The following is a 21,111-nucleotide window of genomic DNA, read 5'->3' as shown; positions in this document are numbered from 1 at the left end:
CCGCATTCCCTTCAGTCTAATGGATTGCATGACTGCTTATTAAAAGACTGAATCACGTAATACCGCTAAAATATGATCTAGTGGGGGAATAATGCTGTTTCAACTAGACAAAGCAAATGCATGGCTCCCTAGAAATACTGGATGTGTCACCAGAATTTCCTTTGTTTTTAAACCACTTCATGGTTAGGATTGGCCTCAAATACAGAACCAGAAGAATGTAGCTGTAAACCTGCCTCAGTTCTCCGGATCAGGAAAACAATGCTAAAGTAAAATTTTTTTAAATGGCTAAAAAGCTAGTCAGAATAGGGAAGGAGAGAAAGCAGATTCTTTTAGATAAGTAACAAGTAAGATATACTGCTGTCATTATCATAGCAAACTTGGGATGTTACTCATCTTACAGTATAGATCTAGAGCACAGCAGGATTATAATTCTCAGTCACACTAACTAAAGAGATCACTTTTAACAATCTGGAATTTATTTTCTTTCCTTTTTAAAAAAAATGTTCGTTTATTTATGTATTTATTTATTGAGAGAAAGAGAGTGAAAGGGAGGGGGGAGAGACAGACAGAGAGAGAGAGAGAATCTCAAGCAGGCACTGTCAGCGCAGAACCTGATGTGGGGCTGGAACCCAGGAACTGTAAGGTCATGACCTGAGCCTGAAATCACGAGTCGGATGCTTAACCAACTGAGCCACCCAGATGCTCCTGGAATTTATTTTCACACTTGCTTGTTTGTGTGTGTTTCACGACTGGGATCACAGAATATATGGGTTGCCTACTGCATTCTTCATTTAATACTTTGTTGGGAACAATCTCCAATGCGGTTACTAGTCTTTTGACAATATAGTTTTAATGGCTGCCTGTATTCTATTAATTTACCAGTCCATTCATTTATCAATCACTTACTGAACATTACCAGGTGCCAGGCAGTATGCTGTACCACAGGGATATAAACGCCAACAGATAAAACCCCTGCTTTCGTGAATTTATTTTAAAGATTTAATTTATGTGGCCAATACTGTTGGTCAGCTAAATAGTATTCATTTCCACCTCCTCCCCTCTATTTACAGGAATTGAGGCTGGAAAAGAAATGCACTTTTCACACTTCTCTTTCAGCTAGGGCTGGCAATGTAACCTAGTCATGGTCTGTGGGACTTATGTAGAAGGCTCCTGATGGATTTCTGGGAATTTTTTGCTTTTTTTTATTTTTAATTAATGTTTATTTATTTCTGACAGAGAGAGACAGAGCATGAGTGGGGGAGGGTCAGAGAGAGGGAGACACAGAATCTGAAGCAGACTCCAGGCCCCAAGCTGTCAGCACAGAGTCCGACGCGGGGCCCGAACTCACAGACTGCGAGATCATGACCTGAGCCGAAGTCAGACGCTCAACTGAGTCACCCAGGTGCCCCATTTTTTGCTTTTTTTGATAAAGGGGGTGAGCATTTTGAGATTTGTTTGTTTGTTTGTTTTTACCATTTTCCCTTCTAAAAGAATACGTGATGTCTGAGCTGTGTCTTCCATCTTCCAGCAATGAGAATACTGGCAACATTCTAAGGATGTCAGAGCACAATACAGAAAAATCCTGGGATCCTGGTGTCATGGTTGAGCAGAGCACCTAAAGCAGTGGAAGCGACTTCGTATCAGTAGACTTATTATGTGAAAAAAATGAACTCTTACTTGTTCAAGCCTCCATTAGTCAGATTTCCTGTTATTTACAGCTAAATAGAGTCCTAATGTTACATATTATTTAGCCAACCTACTATTTCAGTGTCATTAGGTTGATTTTCACTTTTTCCAATTTTTAAATTACCCTGTAATGAATAACATCTTGCAGAATTTTGAGCCCGTTTCTAATTATTCTGATGAAATAAATACGTTTCTAGGACGTAGAATTGTTGGATCTAAGAGTTTGATTCTGGATGCATTTTAGCCATATTTCCATCTTGAAAGTTTGAAACATTTTATATTCTCAAAGATGTGAGAGCACCCAATTCAAATGGCTGGTATTTCTTAACTATATATTTTCAACTTATTGTACCCTTTCAATGATGGTAAAGATTTGAGTTCAGACAATGTCCCCGTGTACCCTCTGTGAGAAAACAAGGTTAAAAGGAAAGTGGTGAAATACTAATGGGCGCCCAGGCGCCTTTTGTAAAAGGAGAATATTTCCTTGTGTAAACTCTGTACGTGGGAAAAGAACCCAATCTTGCTGTTTAAGATGCAGAAACAGAAAGAACTGCAGTATCAAGAGGCATTTGTTCTCATCCAACTTGTCTTTTATTCACTATTCTGAAATATCTGTGCAAATTTTAAGCCGGAAAACATGTTGAGAATTTGTGTAAATTCCAGGGATAATCCAGCCAACAGGTGTGGTATTGCTTATTAAAAAAGCAAAGCAAAACAAACAAACAAACAAAACCCTGTAAGTACTCAGAAAAGAAATCCCAGTAAAAGCATTTGTGCTCAGGTATTATCATCTTACCCATTTTATTTAAAAAAAAAAAAGTGATTATCAGCTTAGTTCAGCAAAACTCAAATGATCTCACATTTATGTGCTCTACACGTTGCCAACTCCTTCATATAACATATGTTATTCCTGCTAGCAGATTGGAATGGTTATTTTCTCTTAAACATACTCTTATCTGATTTTGGACTATGGAGTATATACTGAACTAAACGTTATGCACAACTTTCCTATATAGAACACAACAAAAGTTTCCTTTGGGAATTGTTTTCTGGAAGGCTAAACATGACCTAATTAGAAGTACAGATAACCTTGAAGGAGCTTAAATAATCTCTCTCCAATCAATTACTAAAGGCTATGCTAGGAAAGTACTTCTCCCTCTTCAGCGCAGTTCTATTCCTGTGTAGAGCCCTTCTATGTGAGTAAGAGCTCTAACTTTTTCCCCTTCGCCAGAAAGGAATGTTTTCATTCCGTGTCTTCCTTACAATGGTGTATATTCAGCTACTACGGGAGTAGAGTTGCTGGTGTAGAAAACCTGGACGGCTAGCTTGCACGTATCTTTGCAAAAAAGGGCAGAAGGAGCTGAGCAGAGTCTATGCTGATGACTCACTGAAGTCCAGTCAAGTGTAAAATCAAGTTAGAAGCAGTCCAGTCCAGATACTGGAATGTGCCAGAAGGTAAGATTTCTAGAAAGTGTGTTTTCGTGATGATTATGGAAACTTTAAAGCTTTCTCAAAATATCATCATTGCCCTTCATATTTAACCCTAACCCTGGTCTATGTTGCTTTCTCTGGAGCAAGTGCTTTTGAAAATACTGTGGGGTAAAGATGAATTTAACAGGATTTGTTGTTTGTTGTTTCCGGGCTCACCTCTTTACCTTATAGTTTACATAACCGCTTTTCCCTTCAAAAACCTATTCCCCTTCTGGGTACCAAAATCCACATTTGTCTTCCTTCTACAAATTCCAACAGTCAAAGGATCTAAGGCATGGCTTATTCTACCCATATTTATAGGGGTTCTTGGTACATTAAATGTGGCCCTGCACTTAATCTCACCAAAAAATAATTTTGTTTTGGGCATTCTGCTGTTAGCTTAGTGTCACTGCATTTCAGCAGCCATTGGCTGAGTTCCACAGTATGGCTCACGCAGAATCTGATTTGCCTGTACAAAAAATATAAACCAGACACTGATGAAACTGTTCAAAAAGCTCAGTGCGATATGTGTGAAATCCTGGTTTTATCCTTAATCTCAAAGATTGGGCATGACTGCTCATATCAGAGGATTTCAGCTCAATACCATCTTGATAAAGCAAGCACAAAATTTTCTAAAGAAAAAGATTTTTTCCCCTACTCTGTCATTTCATTTTGTGGGGGTCCTTGTCACAGTTATAAGATAGTAACCTGCAGCGATAGCTTTAAAGATTTTATAAAACCATGAATATCTTTGGCTAGGTGACGGTTTCTGTGGTGCCACTTGCTATATTTATACATCCAATAACTGGAAAGATATTTAAAAGATCATCTGCCTTACAGTCAATAAAAAAAAGGGACACTGCCCATCACTTTTTCTGTAGCATCAATATAGTCAATTGAATAGTTAGAGGCATTAATTCTAATTTATTTCAAGTCTGCTGAGGTCCCTCAAAAAGGTGACTATTGAGAGAAAATATCTTTTACTTTCATTTTACTTTCATATTTAAAAATACTTCTGGGGGGGGGCCTGGGTGGCTCAGTCAGTTAAGAGTCCAGCTGTTGGTTTCCGCTCAGGTCATGATCTCATGGTTCGTGAGTTTGAACCTTGTGTCGGGCTCTGTGCTGACAGTGCTGGGCCTGCTTGGGATTCTGTCTCCCTCTCTCTCTGCCCCTCCTCTGCTGACTTTCTATCTCTGTTTCTCATAAATAAATAAATAAACATTAAAAATAAAAAAATAAATAAATAAAAAGGCTTCTTTTTTTAAAAAAAATATTTCTTTGTAAGATAGATCACTGATAGTCTGACCATACCTGATTCCTTGTTGTAAACTTAATGCACAGGGGAAACATTGCTGCCTGATGTGCTAAACTGGATCCAGTAATGAAAGATGAAGCTCTAAGAACTTTGCTAACTTTGAGATTGATTGATTCATTTATTTATTCATTCAATGAGTGATTTATTGGTTTCCTTCTGGGTATCAGGCTGTGTGCTGGCAATGTGATAGTAAGCAAAAATAGACATGTTCCCTGTCCCCTTGGAGCCGACTGTGGAGTAGAGGAGAGAGGCATTAATCAAATATATCACATATTGCAGCCGTGATAAGAGCTTCGAACGAAGATGATGCTTTGTGATTGTTTAATGAGAGAATTTCACCTCGTCAGAGAAGTCAAGATGGGCTTTACTGAGGACTTGGTGGTTGAAAGGACATGTGGAGGAAAAGCACCTGTTACCAAGGGAAAGAAGAAAAGGAAGAAGCAGCAGGCTGTCCAGAGCCTGTGGCAGAAGAGAGCCCAGCAAGTCTGAGGGACTAAAGGAAGGGAGACAGGGAGACGAGTGTAGAGAATGTAGCTCACTGTGAGGCTGGAATGGGTAGATAACAGCCACTCACGCTGGTCTCAAAGTGTTTTACCTTTATCTGAAGAGCAATAGGAATTAATTAAAGGGTTTTTAAGCAGGTAGTTCAGGGAGCAGAATAGGACACATATTATATAAAATTTCTATTAGTCTCTGGTGGGGGCGGGGGGTGGGGGGGTAAAAAAAGCCGGAAGACGAGGAGCGTATGTATACCTGCTGTCTGGTTAGGGCTTTCGAGGACTTTACAAATGACAGAAGGGCAGTAAGTGGAACGCTGTGTTTCTTAACCAGGTTTCCAGAAACTGGTAATGATGGTAAGTCCAAATCCTGTTACAACAAATTATGGATGCAACATTTGTTATGATGATAACTGTTAGTTGGTAGGGTAGGCAAATCCATATGGCTAATCTTCCCTCATGGAGGTCTTCATAAGCAGGATGTCTGTTTTGGTTTTGTTTTCTTGCTTGCTTACTTATTTTAATTAATTATTTTTCTAGTTCCACATTCTTTTTTTAAATTTTTTTTTTAATGTTTATTTATTTTGAGAGAGAGGCAGAGCATGAGCAGGGGAGGGGCAGATAGTGAGAAGGAGACATAGAAACTGAAGCAGGGTCCGGGCTCTGAGCCCTCAGTCCAGAGCCCTATGCAGGGCTCAAACTAGCAAGTGAAACCGTGAGATCGTGGCCTGAGCTGAAGTCCAAGGGTCAACTGACTGAGCCACCCAGGCACCCCTCTAGTTCCGCATTCTTAAGATGTAAAAATAAAAGCAAAGATTCGCTCCCAGCCCTCTCTCTTTGCACACACAGCACACACCGAAACACATACCAATGTATATACATCAGACGGCTTATATGTAATTTTATATAAATTGTGCTAGAAATTTACAGCCTGCGTATCAAACTCCATTTGTAAGTAAGATATTCCCATGTCAGTGAAACATATAGCGGCTCCACCTTGATAATTGCATCATCATCTACTGTACGGAGTGACTAGGATTTTGTAGTAATTTCCCTTTCGATGGACATTGTGTGTTACTTCCAGTTTTCCCTATTATACAAGACTGGAACGAATATTTTTGTTCATAAATCTTTTAATCCTTGTGTAAATATGTCCTTAGGATAAATTTCTATGTGAAATCACTTTGGGTCACTTGGTATACACACTTATTTATTTATTTATACTTTTATGTATCTATTTATTTTATTTGAGTATAGTTGATACACAGTGTTACATTAGTTTCAGGTGCACCAGGAAGTGATTCCACAGGTTTGCAAGTTATGCTGGCCTCACCAGAAATGTAGCTACCATCTGTCACCATACAATGCTATTGTAGTATCATCGACTATATCCCTTGCATTGTACCTTTTATTCTCCTGATTTATTCATTCCACAGCTGGAAGTCTGTATCTCTCACGGCCCTTTCACCCTTTTTGCTCATCCCCCTCTCCCCTCCCCTCTGGCAATCATCAGTTAAAATTTCAATGTGTTTATGAAGTATCTGCCCTCCCCCAAACTTGAAACAATTTGATCTTTATCAGTTTTGGAGACGATTTCTGTCTTATCACATCTTTGTCAAGGCTGCATGGGCATATTTTTATTCTGATTATAATTTTTTGCCTTTCTGGTAGGTTACAGGTAATGCGGTTTTGTTTTGTTTTTGCTGTTTTCATTTGCTTTTTAAAATTTTAATTGACGTCATCGTTCTCAACGGCTCTGTATCACATTTTGGTGTATTCATTTCACTTTTAGTAATTCACTTAAAATAAATATCCTTAAATTAGTGTTTACTGTGACATGTCCTTTCTTTGCAGACTTTGGAATCATTTTTTTATTCAGGGCAGTATAAGAATTTTGATGGAACCAGATGCAATCAACATGGAAAAGACACATTTTCCTTGATGCTGTTATGCAGAGCCCTGTTTTTCTCCAGAAGAAACACTCCACAATTTTTTTTTTTTTATCTAATCTTTCAAACATTAGTAGACTTTATTTTTTTTAGAGCAGTTATGGGTTTACAGAAAAATTGTGCAGAAGATGTAGAGTTCCCATATGCTCACTGCCCTCCCAACAGCATTTCCCCTCCTATTAGTTGGCATTAGTGTGGTACATCTGTTCTCGTTGGTGAACCAATATTGATACATTATTATTCACTATTGTTTGTAACATATTAACATTCACTCTGTGTGTTGTACAGTCTAAAGGTTTGGAGCATGTATCATGTCACATATCTACCATTATAGGTTCATACAGAATCAGTTTTACCACCTTACAAGTCCTCTGTGATCCGCTTACACATCCCTCCTCCTCCCCTGACACCTCACCTGAACCCCTGGAGGCCATGGATACTTTTACGGTCTTTACTGTTTTGCCTTTTCCGGAAGGTCATATAGTTGAAATCCACACTGTATGTAGCCTTTTCAGATTGTCTTCTTTCACTTAGCAATATATACTGAAGATTCCTGCATGTCTTTGTGTGGCTTATTGCTGAAGAATCTTCTAAAGTAGTTTGTTTATCTGTTCACTTCTTGAAGGACATCGTGGTTGTTTCCATAATTTGGGGAAAGTTATGAATAAAGTATTTCCATCTGTATATCTTCTTTGGTGTGGTGTCCATTAAAATGTCTTAAGCCTTGGGGCGCCTGGGTGGCTCAGTCGGTTGAGCGTCCAACTTCGGCTCAGGTCATGATCTCACAGTTTGTGAGTTCGAGCTCGACATCAGGCTCTGTGCTGACTGCTTGCTCAGAGCCTGGAACCTGCTTTGGATTCTGTGTCTCCCTCTCTCTCTGCCCCTCCCCCGCTCACGCTTTGTCTCACTCTACTTCTCAAAAATAAATCAATGTAAAAAAATAAAAAAAAAATAAAATCTCTTAAGCCTTTTTAAATTGGGTTGCTCATCTTCATATCATTGAGTTTTAAGAGTTCTTTATATATTTTGGGTGCAGTTTTTTATCAGATATGTATTTTGCAATTTTTTTTTTTCCATGGACTGTCTTCACTCTGCATAGTGTCTTTCATGGAGTAGAAGTTTTTCATTTTAATGAAATCAAATTTGTCAATTTTTCTTTCATCATAGTGCTTTTGGTATTGTATCTAAAACATCATCGCCAAAATCAAGGTCATTTAAATTTCTTTTATCTTGCAGGAATTTTATAGTTTTGTGTTTTATATTTAGGTTCGCAATCTAGTTTGAAGTTATTTTATTTTATTTTATTTTATTTTATTTTTTGTTTATTTATTTGTTTTTTAAATTTAAATTCAAGTTTGTTAATATACAGTGTAGTCTTGGCTTCCGGAGTAGAACCCAGTGATTCATTTCTTACATATGACACCCACTATCCATCCCCAAAAGTGCGCTTCTTAATGTCCATCATCCATTTAACCCATGTCCCACCCACCACCCCTCCACAACCCTCAGTTTGTTCTCTGTATTTAAGAGTCTCTTAAGGTTTGCCTCCCTCTCTGTTTTATCTTATTTTTCCTCCCCTCCCTTATGTTCATCCGTGATTTTATTCTTTGATTTGGGTGTGGATGTCCAGTTGTTCAGGCACCACAAATGGATTTGTCCATGCTTGGGACCCTCAACTACCCCTGTGTTATTGATATACAGACTCAGATGTAGGCATGAATATTTTGCCACTTCTGAGTAGCTTGCTTGAAAGCCAAGCACAGTAACTTATATTTATTCTAAGAATCTTTAATTTAGGATGATGTCACTGGCAGGAGCACTTCCATAATGTCCAGTTTTAATAGAACTGGTGTATTGTTTGGGAACACACAAAGGACTATTCAAAAGCTGGTGCAAAATTATAGGTGTGCCTAGAGGAGAAATTGTGTTTCTTAACATCTCCCCTGTCTGCTCTGGTTCTTCTTACAGCTTCTCATTTTACTCAAGTCTGTGATCTTTGTCTTTGTTGGCTTGCCGTGAACCTCACTCACTGATGCTGGAGGCAGGAGAGTTTTCAGCTAGGTGCCCTCGCTCCTGAACCATACCCTTGGGGACTGGCTCTCGTCTCAATATTAAAATGTGCAGGAATACATCAAAGATACATTTTTTAAATATCCCCCTTTAACCTTAGAATACATAACTTGGAAGTATTTCTTTTAGTTCCTCAGCTTTGATATGACTTACAATGGGATAAAAAGACAGGAGTTTCAGTTCCTTTTAATGCTTCTCTTCTAATAGTTCTCTGATTTCATACCACGGTGACAGGCATCAGGAATTACTTAGGATTAATGATACTTGCAGTTGATTTGAAAAAGAAATGTATTTTTAATTCCTCTAGCTTCTTGGTTAAATTGCCATCTTGCATACAAACTCCTTTCTGGCATAAATGAATTGAAAATAATGGGGCGCCTGGGTGGCTCAGTCAGTTAAGCATCCGACTTCAGCTCAGGTCACGATCTCGCGGTCTGTGAGTTCGAGCCCCGCTTCAGGCTCTGGGCTGACGGCTCAGAGCCTGGAGCCTGCTTCCGATTCTGTGTCTCCCTCTCTCTCTGCCCCTCCCCCATTCATGCTCTGTCTCTCTCTGTCTCAAAAATAAAAACGTTAAAAAAATTAAAAAAAAAATACTGATTTCAAGAATTGTTTTAATTCGTATAGCACCATGCTTATTTCTGGCTAACTTTACCAGGTTATTTTAACCCAAATTATAGAAACAACAATAAAATAAAGAGTAAAGCAGATGGCTTAAATATTACAAGTACATCTTATAACACTTTTGGTATTTAGAAAATTACGTTTAGAATTGCTGAGCTCTTTCTTAGTATTTAAATGTCTGCTATTAAAATATTTTTGGTCTTCACTGGGTTAAAGTTTTAATTTTTTTTTTAATTTTTATTATTTTTTCAAGAGCAGGGTAGAGGCAGAATGAGAGAAAGAGAGAGAGAGAAAGAGAGAGAGAGAGAGAGAGAGAGGATTCCAAGCAGGCTCCATGCTGTGAGCACAGGACCCAACGTGGGACTTGAACTCAGACATTATGAGATCATGACCTGAACTGAAATCAAGAGTTAGACTCATAATCAACTGAGCCACGCAAGTTCCCCTATTTTTTTAAATTTTACCTTGAATGCAGAAAGAAATAGCCACTTGAAGTTATCCTAGTACTCCCTTTATAATACAGCAAGAAGCTGTGTTGATTGTTTGCAGTGTCCTTTGATATATTTTCTTCTCATTATTTTCCTACTGCAACCATTGCAGGTTTCCACTTCATCTCACCTGGACTGTTTTTATAACTTCTTGATGTCTCTGACTTCAGCCTTTTCTTGTACTTCTTTTCTTGTACTGTTTTGCCCCACACTCTACACACTATTTGATCTTCTACAAACACTATACTGCTCATATTATTGTAGAAGTTGTTCTGCATTGTGATGTAGAAGGAATATGGATTTTGGAATAAGTGCTACTTGTTATCTCTATGCTTTTGGACACACTATCTAATCTCTCTAGGGCTCAGTGCCCTTAATGGTAGAGTATTGTCAGCACTCTCCTAGAAGTTGGCGTTATGATTAAGTGAGAACAATGCTCATTCCCTTAATACTTCTCATGTATCTAAAGAAAACAGTCCAAAATTCTTTTCTTGACATATGAAATCAACCAAAATATGCGTCAGACAAGCTTTCAACACACATTAACTCACCTGTATGCACCCAAAATTTTAGCCAACACTCATACAGAACTCTCCTACCTCATTTGTGTCTTCCCTCTGCCTGTTCCTTCACCACGGTTTATATTTCTGCTGCTTGGAATTTCTTTCCTCTTCCTTCACCGTTTACTGAAATGCTCTCATTTCATTAAAGTGACCTGAAGTGACATGTCCAGATTCTTGATCAAGTGTAGCCAGGCTAAAATGGTCTTTTTTCCTCCTGATATTTGTAGGGCACTGACTTTTGCTTACTCACAACACTTAACAATGACTGCTTTGAATAATAGTTATTTGTGCAGAGATCTTTTCTAAGAAGTCACAAGGGACTCAACAGTGAAGCCAATGTTATATTCATGCACACTTATGGCACTTAGACCACAATTGGACACATAAAAAAGTTTTCAATAACCATATGGTGAATTAAGGTATCATTTACCTTTTTAACATTCATCATTGTTCTATTATTTCAGGATTATCTCTCATAGAGATATTTTTTCCTCATTAAATCATTAAAAATTGTCAACATTTGAGATAATTTGTGGCTCAAGAGGACTTACTGGACCATTTCAGCCCTGCAGAGTGCATGCATATCACTTTGAGTTTTTTTATTTTTATTATTACCTAGAAAGTTAACTCAAATTGACTAACAGCAGAAATGTCCCCTAATGTATCAGAGTTTGACAAATCTATGCCCATTAAGGAAAAAAAAATCCGAGGCATTGTTAGTTAATACATCATACTTTCAAATATCTAGGTTATTTTTGACTCCAAGCCTTCTGAACATATAAGACTTTATTGTATTATTGAATTAATGTCCTTTTTTTTCAGAAGCATATGTTAAACAATGCCTCAAATAATGAATAATATCTCATTAGACACCATAAGGCTAAGGAAGACTTCTTAACCTAATACATTTTCCATATTTTCAGGCTAGTTTTACCTAAACCATTTCTGACAGGAAGACAACTTTTCTAGTCTTAATTATCCCAAGGGAAGATGATTTCACAGCCTCCCTTATAAAATAAAGATCTTCACAAATGAATGTGGTAAATGAACTGTAGAGCTATTGCAGTGACAAATAAAATATGTCATTGAAAAACTTGGAATTAGTAGGGGCAGCTGGGTGGCTCAGTCAGTTGAGGATCCAACCTGACTTTGGCTCAGGTCATGATCTCACAGCTCATGGGTTTGAGCCCTGTGTGGAACTCTGTGCTGACAGCTCAGAGCCTGGAACCTGCTTCAGATTCTGTGTTTACCTCTCTCTCTGCCCCTCCCTCTCTCTCACTCTCTCTCTCTCTCTCTCTCAAAAATAAATAAACATTAAAAAAAGAAAAGAAAAACTTGGAATGACTAACATCAAGGAAGAAAATAATCTCACCTTGCCTGAGATCAGGTAAACATAAGGCATATATAATGGCTTTTAACGATGCCTCTCAGGATATTCTGCTTTGCAATAGAGAATGAAGAGAGGATAACTGACTTTGATGGATAGGGAGAAGAAAAGAAAAGAGCATTTGAGGAAACTGAAAGAAATATTGGGAATTAAATAGAAAAGTGCCATATGGAAAGGAATATACCCATAAAAAGTATAACCTGTGCATTTATATTAACTGTTAATCTTAAAAAAAAATTAAAATCTTTAAATACTAATTTTTATGATTGCTTTCCTAGAAGTTTTCATCAAGAATTTCTTTGTTTTCACTTTGGTTAGTTTTTAACAAGTTAATTAAATATAAAGATTGTCTTTATATTCTCTTCTTGTGGTACTCCTGGCTGTTTGAAAAAGAACACTCAATTCACTTAATAAAGAAAACACTTGTTCATTGGTCCACTTCTCAAGACTTTCAGCAGATGTAAGGATAATTAAAACCATGCATTAGTATAGTTGTTGTTGTCCTCCTGGCAGCACAGTTCTATTTTTCTTTGACGACATCTAAGTTTTATTTAAGAATTTTATGAAGTTGTCCAAGAAAGGTAACTTTAGGATCCTGGGATGGCACTGATAGATAGAAAGAAGCCATACATAGTTAGTGTAAATCACAGGGAGCAGGGGGTCTTGATTTCTTTCATCCTTTCTTTAAGTGTACTTAAAGCAAATAAAAATTTTGTAGTTTCTTAGAGAATTTGGGTAGTGTTTATGAAGCAATCTGGATAGTCTACTTTTTTATTATATTACATTTATAATTTATATGTTCCATAAATCCATTTTTATGAATAAAACGTTTTATTAAAACATAAAACATTTAGTTGTTGGATTCCTGTAAACTTCTATCTACTGAAAAAAATTCACTGAAGTATTCCCAGTTCCCTTTATCATAAGGATAAATACTTTTGCTCTTGAGAGGTGTGTGTATGTACCCTCGATGGTAATAATCAGCTGTGTTTTTAACCCTGATGAAATAATGCAGTATTCCTTATTTTTTAAACAAAAGTCATGTGTATTGACCTATTCACTCTGCAACACATAAAGATAGAATAAAAATGTATGATTTTGTTAAGCTGTATTGACTCAAAATTTAAAGGGAGGATTACATGTAGATTTCTTCTTTTTTTTTTTTTTTTTTGAGATTGAACGTGTGTATGTACATGCACACACAGGTTGTGGGGAGGGGCAAAAGGAGGGGGAAATAGAGAATCTTAAGCAGGCTCTACATTCCACACGGAGCCCAACATGGGGCTTGATCTCACAACTGTGAGATCATGACCTGAGCCAAAATCAAGAGTTGGATGCTTAACTGACTGAGCCTCTCAGGTGCCCCTACATGCAGATTTTTAAAAATACAGTTTTGTCTGGTCTCAATCTGGTCTTATCTGATCTCAGTCTGATCAATGTTGAATTTATTCAGAATGGTCTTTAGAGATTTTGCCTAAGCCTAGAGAAAATATAACCATTCTACATAGGTTTAAGCTTTGAATTAAGCCTCACAAACAGCAAGACCAAAATAATAGGGTTAAATAACTAACTAAATAGATGATAATTACATAAAATGAAATAATTATGTTGAGTGTCTTGAATTTTATATTACTTCAATAAAAGAGAATATACATATAGAAACTGTTACACAAGTATTTCGTATATATTTCATTTCCTGCTTGGTCTCTGAGGTTTGCTTAATGTCCAGTCTGCAAATAACTGATGATGTGTATGATCAATATATTTCATAAATGATACATGGAAAACTTAATTCATTTTATTCATATCACAAGCTTCGACCTGCCATTAATTTCAATAAAATATCAATAGGGTAAGAAAATCATATAATTTCATGTGTTAGGGAAAGCCAGCTAGTAGAAGAAGGAACAGTGTATTAAAATCTTGCTAAATAAATGAGTCTAGGAAAGAAAAATATAATATCATAAGAAAAACAAAGACATACATAACAAAAGCTTTTATAGTACTATTAACATATGTGGGACCTTCTAAATTAAAATATATGATTTGGAGAATAAAACTTTTAATTTCATTTATTTTTTGAGTTTTTATTGCACTGGCATCTATTCTGGAAAGTCTCTAAAGCAGACTTACACACTTTATTTAGCTCTTGCAAAGCCAACACCTGTGCAACCACATCTAGGACAGGAAATTGATCTTTAACCCCTTAATCACTATCCGTGTGTTGACCTCACAATTTTTATGTGGACTTTAAAGTTACTCATTGAATATTATTAATTTACTTGCTTTTATTTATAATTTTAATTCTTAAGTGTGTATCCATAACCACAGCTAAAATGGTTTAGTTGACCATTTTTTGAAGAAATGGAATCATGCAATTCGCATCCTTTCAAGCCGAGCCTCTTACTCCCAGTGTGGTGCTTGTGATACTGACCTATGTGTTTGGCTGTATACTATTCCCTTTCATTGCTTTAAGTTTGGCTACTTCAACAATTTTAAATCTATTCTACTGTTCACGGACATTTGAGTTGTCTCTTTTGATCTGCATGTCTCTTAGATGTGCACTTAGATGCAGAAGTGCTAGGTACACGTATCTTTAACGTTAGTGGATAACGCCAAACTTTCCACAGTGGTAGAAACTAGGCACTGCCACCAGCCATTTGCTATTTTCCCCGTTACTTCACCTCCCTATCAACCTTTGGTTATTTGCCAAGCTTTTAAAGTCTAGCCACTCTGGGGTGCCTGGGTGGCTCAGTTGATTAAGAATCCAACTCGGGGCACCTGGGTGGCTCAGTCAGTTGAGTGTCCGACTTCAGCTCAGGTCATGATCTCACAGTTCGTGGTTTGAGCCCCACGTGGGGCTCTGTGCAGACAGCTCAGAGCCTGGAGCCCGCTTTGGATTCTGTGTCTCCCTCTGTCTCTGCCCCTCCCCCCCCCCCGTCTCTCTCTCTCTCAAAAATAAATAAACATTATAAAATTTTTTTAAAAATAATGTCTAGCCACTCTGGTGTGCTCTGGTATCCCAGTGTACTTTTAATTTGCATATCTGACTAATTAGGTTGAGTTCCGTTTGGCCATCTGTGAAATATTTTATTTAAATCTCTTGCCTTATTTTTCTGCTGGGTTATCTTTCCCCCTCCTCTACTGATTTGTATGATTGATACACACACACACACACACACACACACACACACACACACACTGTATAAAATACTGTGTTGGTTCCATTTGTTGCAAATATCTTTTCTCAATGTGTGGCTTACCTTTTTCCTCTCTTAATGCTATCTGCTAGGAACATAAAGAATTAATTTTTATGTGATCCAATTTATCAGTCTTTCTCTTCATGGGTATTGCTTATTGTGTCCTGTTATGAAATCTTTTTCTGCCCTGTCATATGCTTTCCTATATTATATTCTAGAAGCTTTATTGTTTTGCCTTTTACATTTGCTCTACAGTTTACCCAGAATTGATTTTTATGTATTATGTGAGATAGATGTCTAGTTTCATTTTATTCCATGTGGATATTAAATTGTCCTAGAATCATTTATTGAAAGAGACTGTCCGTTCCCCACTGTATAAAATGATATAAAGTGATAAAAACCAATTGTCTGTATATGCATGCATCTGGTGATGAACTCTCCATTTCATTCCATTTGTTCACTTGTCTGTCCTTGTGCCAGTTGTTAATTGTATTTTTGTAACAACTCCTGATATCCCAGAGAGCAAGTCTTTCTGCCTTGTTCTTCCACAGTAGTGTCTTAGCTATTCTTGGCTCTTTGCATTTCCACATTTTACTAGCAACTTGTCAAGTTACACACACACGCACACACGCGCACACACACACACACACACACACACACACCACAAAGTTGCGGTTTTTATTTGGATTTATTCAATTGCTAGAGTAATTGGGGAGAATTAATGTCTTAAAATTTTGAGACCTCAAATCCATGAATGTGATCTTCCTCTCTAGTTTTTTTAGATCTGCTTTGTTTTCTGTCAACAGAATGTTATATTTTTCTGTGAGGAGATCTTGCACTTTTTTTTATGAGATTTAATCCTAGTATTTTATTGGTTTTTCTACTGTTGTAAATAATACACTTTATAAACATTTATATAGCACCCTTATAAAACTATGTATCTGGCATCTTTGTAAATCTTTATAAAATTATTTTATATCAAGGTTTAGTAATTCTCACTGTATCTAAATTCCGTACTTTAATTATACACTTTGTCACTGCCCTCAGATAATCTATGGATTTTGGCTGTCCGCAACAGAAACTAATTTTGGCTAAGCTATGCAAAGGAGAATGTATAAGAAGAATGTAGGTGAGACCACAGATTTCTGGGTTTCTGGGGATATGTTTTTGAAAACAAGTGAGAACCAAGGCAGCCCCAAAGCCCTCAGAGTGTGAACTGAAGTTTGAAAGCGTGATGCCTTTGTGACGGCTTTCCTACACCTGTTCCTGCTTATGCCAGCATCTTGTCCTCAGTTGCAATATTCACAGCACAGAGCGCTTAATTCACCAAACATAGGTTACTTCCTGATTCCCTTTATGTAAAGAGAGGGGAAATCTGGTCTTTGGGCTTCTTTAGTGTAGGAGACATTTACTGAGAATTATCTTTCCACCAATGCCACACACATTGGGCAAGAGATAGCATAATAGAATTCCTCAAAAGAAAATTGGGTGCTTTTAAGAAGGGGCTTTGAATGTTGGAGAGTAAAACCAACAAATAATCATTTCACGTAAGAGGAAGATAATAGACAATCTGTTGCCTGTCAGGCAGCTTTTCTAAAGTTTAGTAGTAAATACTTTACTAAGTATGGGTATCTACTGTAATAGGATTTCCAAATTGTGATTGTTGTTCTAATTCTCCCCCTCTTCCTCCCCCTCTTTCTCCTCCTTTTCCTCCTCCTCCTTCTTCTTCTGCCTCTTTTTCCTTCTCTATCTATATTCCACTATTACCCCTTATTGATTTTAATCTATCCAAACATGCTAATTTATAACAAAAAGGTTTAGTGAAGCAGGAGATTAGAGAGTTAGGAAGCCAAGTCTTGGTATAACTATTTAATTTTTTTCTGGAGAAATTTTTATTTTTAAGTGAAACGTACCCTATACCTTAATTTCTCCAGGAGTTAAAATAAGGTGTAGAACATTTATTCATCTGTTACTACTACTACTACAGGTTAGTATTTAACCCTTTTTCCTTTCCCAGGGATGCCCCCAACTTCAAACATGTTACTCACAAAATTAGTAACTTGCTGTATAGGTGTTTCTAGATGTTGTAGGCTTGTGGGGATCAATCACATTTGGAGTAATGTTTATGTATGCGCAGGATTAAATGTTACAATGGCATGGTAGTTTACTGTACTTCAAAGAGACTTCTGAGATCTTTTAGTTCAATCCCTACCTAATAAAAGAACTTGACCTATATATCTCTGTACTTTATTGTCTAGCATCCAATGGTAGCTTTCTGGGATGAAGAAAGGTACTCTATGAGGCAACCTTGTCAATTTTTGGATAATGCTAAAATCACCTTTTCTATCAATCTTTAAGCCTCAATGGCTTTACTTACTTTGTATATACTTCTTCCTGCATGTAATTTTTAAAACTTTAAACATAATCGATGTTTCTTTTCATTTATAATAATTTCTTTTAAAAAATTTATGCAGTTGGTAGAAAATTATACGAATTAAAAAGTAAAAATTTAAGAGTGCCTTATACTGCTAAAGTAATTCTTTCTCTATGGGATTTCCCCACATCTAAGTTCAGCCTTTTGGAGCAAGAGAATGTGCATGTATCTACTCTTTCTTCACATAAAAACATTGCAGGTGTTTGAATGCAGCTATCATGACCTTGTTGTTTCGTTTTTTTCCCTTTCTTACTGTGCCATATATTTTCATAGTTAAAACAGATATTGTAAGCATATACAAGACATCTTTAAAAGAGAAAATGGAATTGTTCAATATGTTTTTATAGAAACACTTGTATGACATTCATGCAATTTGATTTTATTACTAAAATTTAGGACAGTACTGAATAAAACTGACTCTTCACTGCTGAGTTTTCACATGAAACCTCAGTATGAATACCCATTTGTACCCTTTATATATCCAAAAGGTATTTTTGTTTTGGACATTCATTCAATAAAAAGAAACATAATTTTGTCATTAATATGTTATATGTCTAAATTCTCAAAAAATTCTAACAAATAGAACTGGTAATAATAATTCTTCCTTTAATAAAATAAAATCCAAAGATAGCATTACTTTAATCTATAAAATCACTGCGTTGAAAGATCTTTAGAGTGCCTCTGTCAGTACATGTATCACCTTTTTAATGAAGAAAAAAAAGTGTCTTGTCAAGGTCACATGAATGTAATCTAGTTCCTGTGCAAATAATAAATAACAAATATTATCAACTCTTCTAGTTAAGAAAGAGGTTCTTATCGAGAAGACTTAACACAGCAATAGAATGAAGAAAAGAAATTAGTGTATGCCCATGATTGTGTCACTGAGATATATTTCTTAATATTCCCCCCTAACTTGTATAACTTATAATAAAATGATTAAAATATATAACTACTCAGCAATTTTTAAGCAATGATGTATATTTGTATTAATAGAGCTATCTTTAAAACAATTAGCTGCTTATTGTTCCATACCTTGAGTGTTTTAAAAATTAATTTATCCTTTCCCCTTCTAATGAGTATACAAGTATTTTGATTCTTTATAACAAATAATGTTGCAAAGAGCTTCTTTGCAAATGTGTGTGAATATTTTTATAATAGATTCCTTGAATTGGAAATACTGGGTTCAGAGTATGTGATTTCAGTTATTGACAGAAATACAAATTGTTGTTCTCTAATGACATTGTGATTTCCATTCACACCAGGTATGTTGCTTTGAAAAATTAATTTCCTCACATTCTCTCCAATAATGAATAATAATCATAATATTTTTAATTTGGGCAAATTGATAGTCAAAAAATGACATCTCATTTTAATTTTTCAATTTTTTAATTAAGGAGGTTGTAATTTGGCACCATTTGAATATCTTTTCCTAGGGATATCCTTTCCATATTTTTAACTGGACTGTTTTAATTATTGTTGATTTATTGGAACCCTTTTAAAATTAGGGCTGTTATTTTTTGTCTATTACATATGGTGCAAATATCTTATTCCGGTGTGGTATTTGTTCTTTAACTGTAGCTTGTAGAAATATTTTTTTGCAGAGGACTTTTTTTTCTATTTTTAATCTGTCAATTTTTTATAGTGTATGGTTTTCTTTCATGTTTATGGCAGCCTTTTTTACCCCAAGATAATAAACTGTTATTCTCTATTTCTCTTACTGATAATATTTATTTTTTTTTTTACTGGATATCAAAATAGAAAAAGAAGCAATGTAATAATTGTTAATACACATTATGGCTTGCATAATGTGGCAGGCAATTTCCTAAGATCTTTACATTCACTAATCCATTTAATCTTCAAAACTGATCAGGTAGGTTTTTCTGACACTGTAGATAAGGACACTGAAGCACAAAGAGGTGAAGAGGTCACTCGGCAGGTATATGGTGAGTCAGGAATCAGCCCTTTGGAGTTTACCACTTCACCCTGTTCAGTAAACCATAATGAATTAGTTGCTAATGCAAACAGGTTTACTTAAGAATTATGTTTGAATATCTCTTTGTTTCCAGTACTCCTGCATTGCATTCTGTGGGGGGATATGGTGGAAGGTTAAGTGCTTCTTTCTTCTCCACGGAATGAGAAACTAAGAAAGTTGTATCGTAACTTGAAAGCAAAGGAAAACAAGTACACCAGGCAATCAGAAAACGAGTTGCATACTTCAGAGATGGGAGTTTTGGGTGATAAAATTCACAGGTCATATAGCATGAAGGTTTTGGTTTTGAGAGTTCTCCTTACCTCTCTCTGAAAAATCAAGACTATATTGACTCAAAGGAGAGATTTGAAGGAACAGAGGTCACTGCATTTCTGATAGAAAAAGAAAAAGAATCTTCTCCAATAAGAAAAAAAAAAAGTACAATAATTCAATCTAGTACATTATGGCACCTAAGGGATCATCTGAAACAATCATGTTATTTTAATAAAAAGGAAAAAGAACTTTATTGAGGAAAGTGATTTTACTTGCTACTGGTTCTGGGACTAGAACTCAGTTTGCTAGCTCCTAATTCAGTATACTTTCCACTACCTCCAGTTTTTCTGCTTCATATCCTTTATAATGTAATGGCTTTGATTGAAATAATTTTTAAACTGCTAATTAAGCAGTGACCCACCTTGATATTTTAAGGAACATATTCATGCTCATATTAAATTACAAGAAGTGTGTAGCTTCCAGAGAGGGGGGGGAAAAACAACCCTGACCTTGTAAATTCCTTCCTGTATGGATTTGGTAGAAATTTCCAACTCCGTTTCATCTTCTATATTTAGATACTTTAATAACATTCAAGGTTATAGGAAAATATTTCTGGCAGTGTTCCTTTTCTTTCATATGTTGTTTTTTACTCTATCGTGAAATGGAAAAAACAAACAAATAGAGCAGATGAAATCCAGAACATCCAATTAAATAATATTTACTGCGTAGAGAGGATCTTGACTATTATGCCAGATAAAATTATTCATTAGCTTTAATATTTCCTTTTATTTGGATGATACCCAAGGATAGCATTTATTCATGCAAAAGGTAAAACGTATGAAATGAAATATCTACTTAAAAATATATACAGAAGTCAATTGAATTTTTTTCCTTCAATTTTAGGTTAGTTACAGAATGGTGGCCATTATGCGTAGTGTTCCCACTCACATCCTCTGAAGGATAAGTCCAATTCTGGTGACTCCTTTGAATAGAGTTTCTCATGGACTCTAACTTAATATTCTTTGCTCCTTTCAGTTGGGGCTTTAGGAGGGGAATCCTCTGACCTAAATATTCTTGTAGTACACTTCAGCTGTTTGGTCTTTTATATTAAGAGCTAATGTAGTTGTTTTATGAAATTGGGTTAATATTAAGAGAAGAAAAATGCATCCATTCATTCTTTACACATTCA

The 21,111-nt window shown here is 36.1% G+C and overlaps 1 protein-coding gene across 2 annotated transcripts in view; it reads left to right on the top strand.

Moving 5' to 3' along the window:
* KCTD8 (potassium channel tetramerization domain containing 8) overlaps positions 1-21,111 on the top strand; it is a 251,564-nt gene that overhangs the window by 79,793 nt on the left and 150,660 nt on the right. The gene's annotated exons all lie outside the window — the stretch shown is intronic.

The sequence above is a fragment of the Panthera onca genome, chromosome B1 (genome assembly GCF_046562875.1).
Source record: "Panthera onca isolate mPanOnc1 chromosome B1, mPanOnc1 haplotype 2, whole genome shotgun sequence".
NCBI lineage: Eukaryota > Metazoa > Chordata > Mammalia > Carnivora > Felidae > Panthera > Panthera onca.
This window is presented reverse-complemented; position numbering and strand designations above follow the sequence as displayed.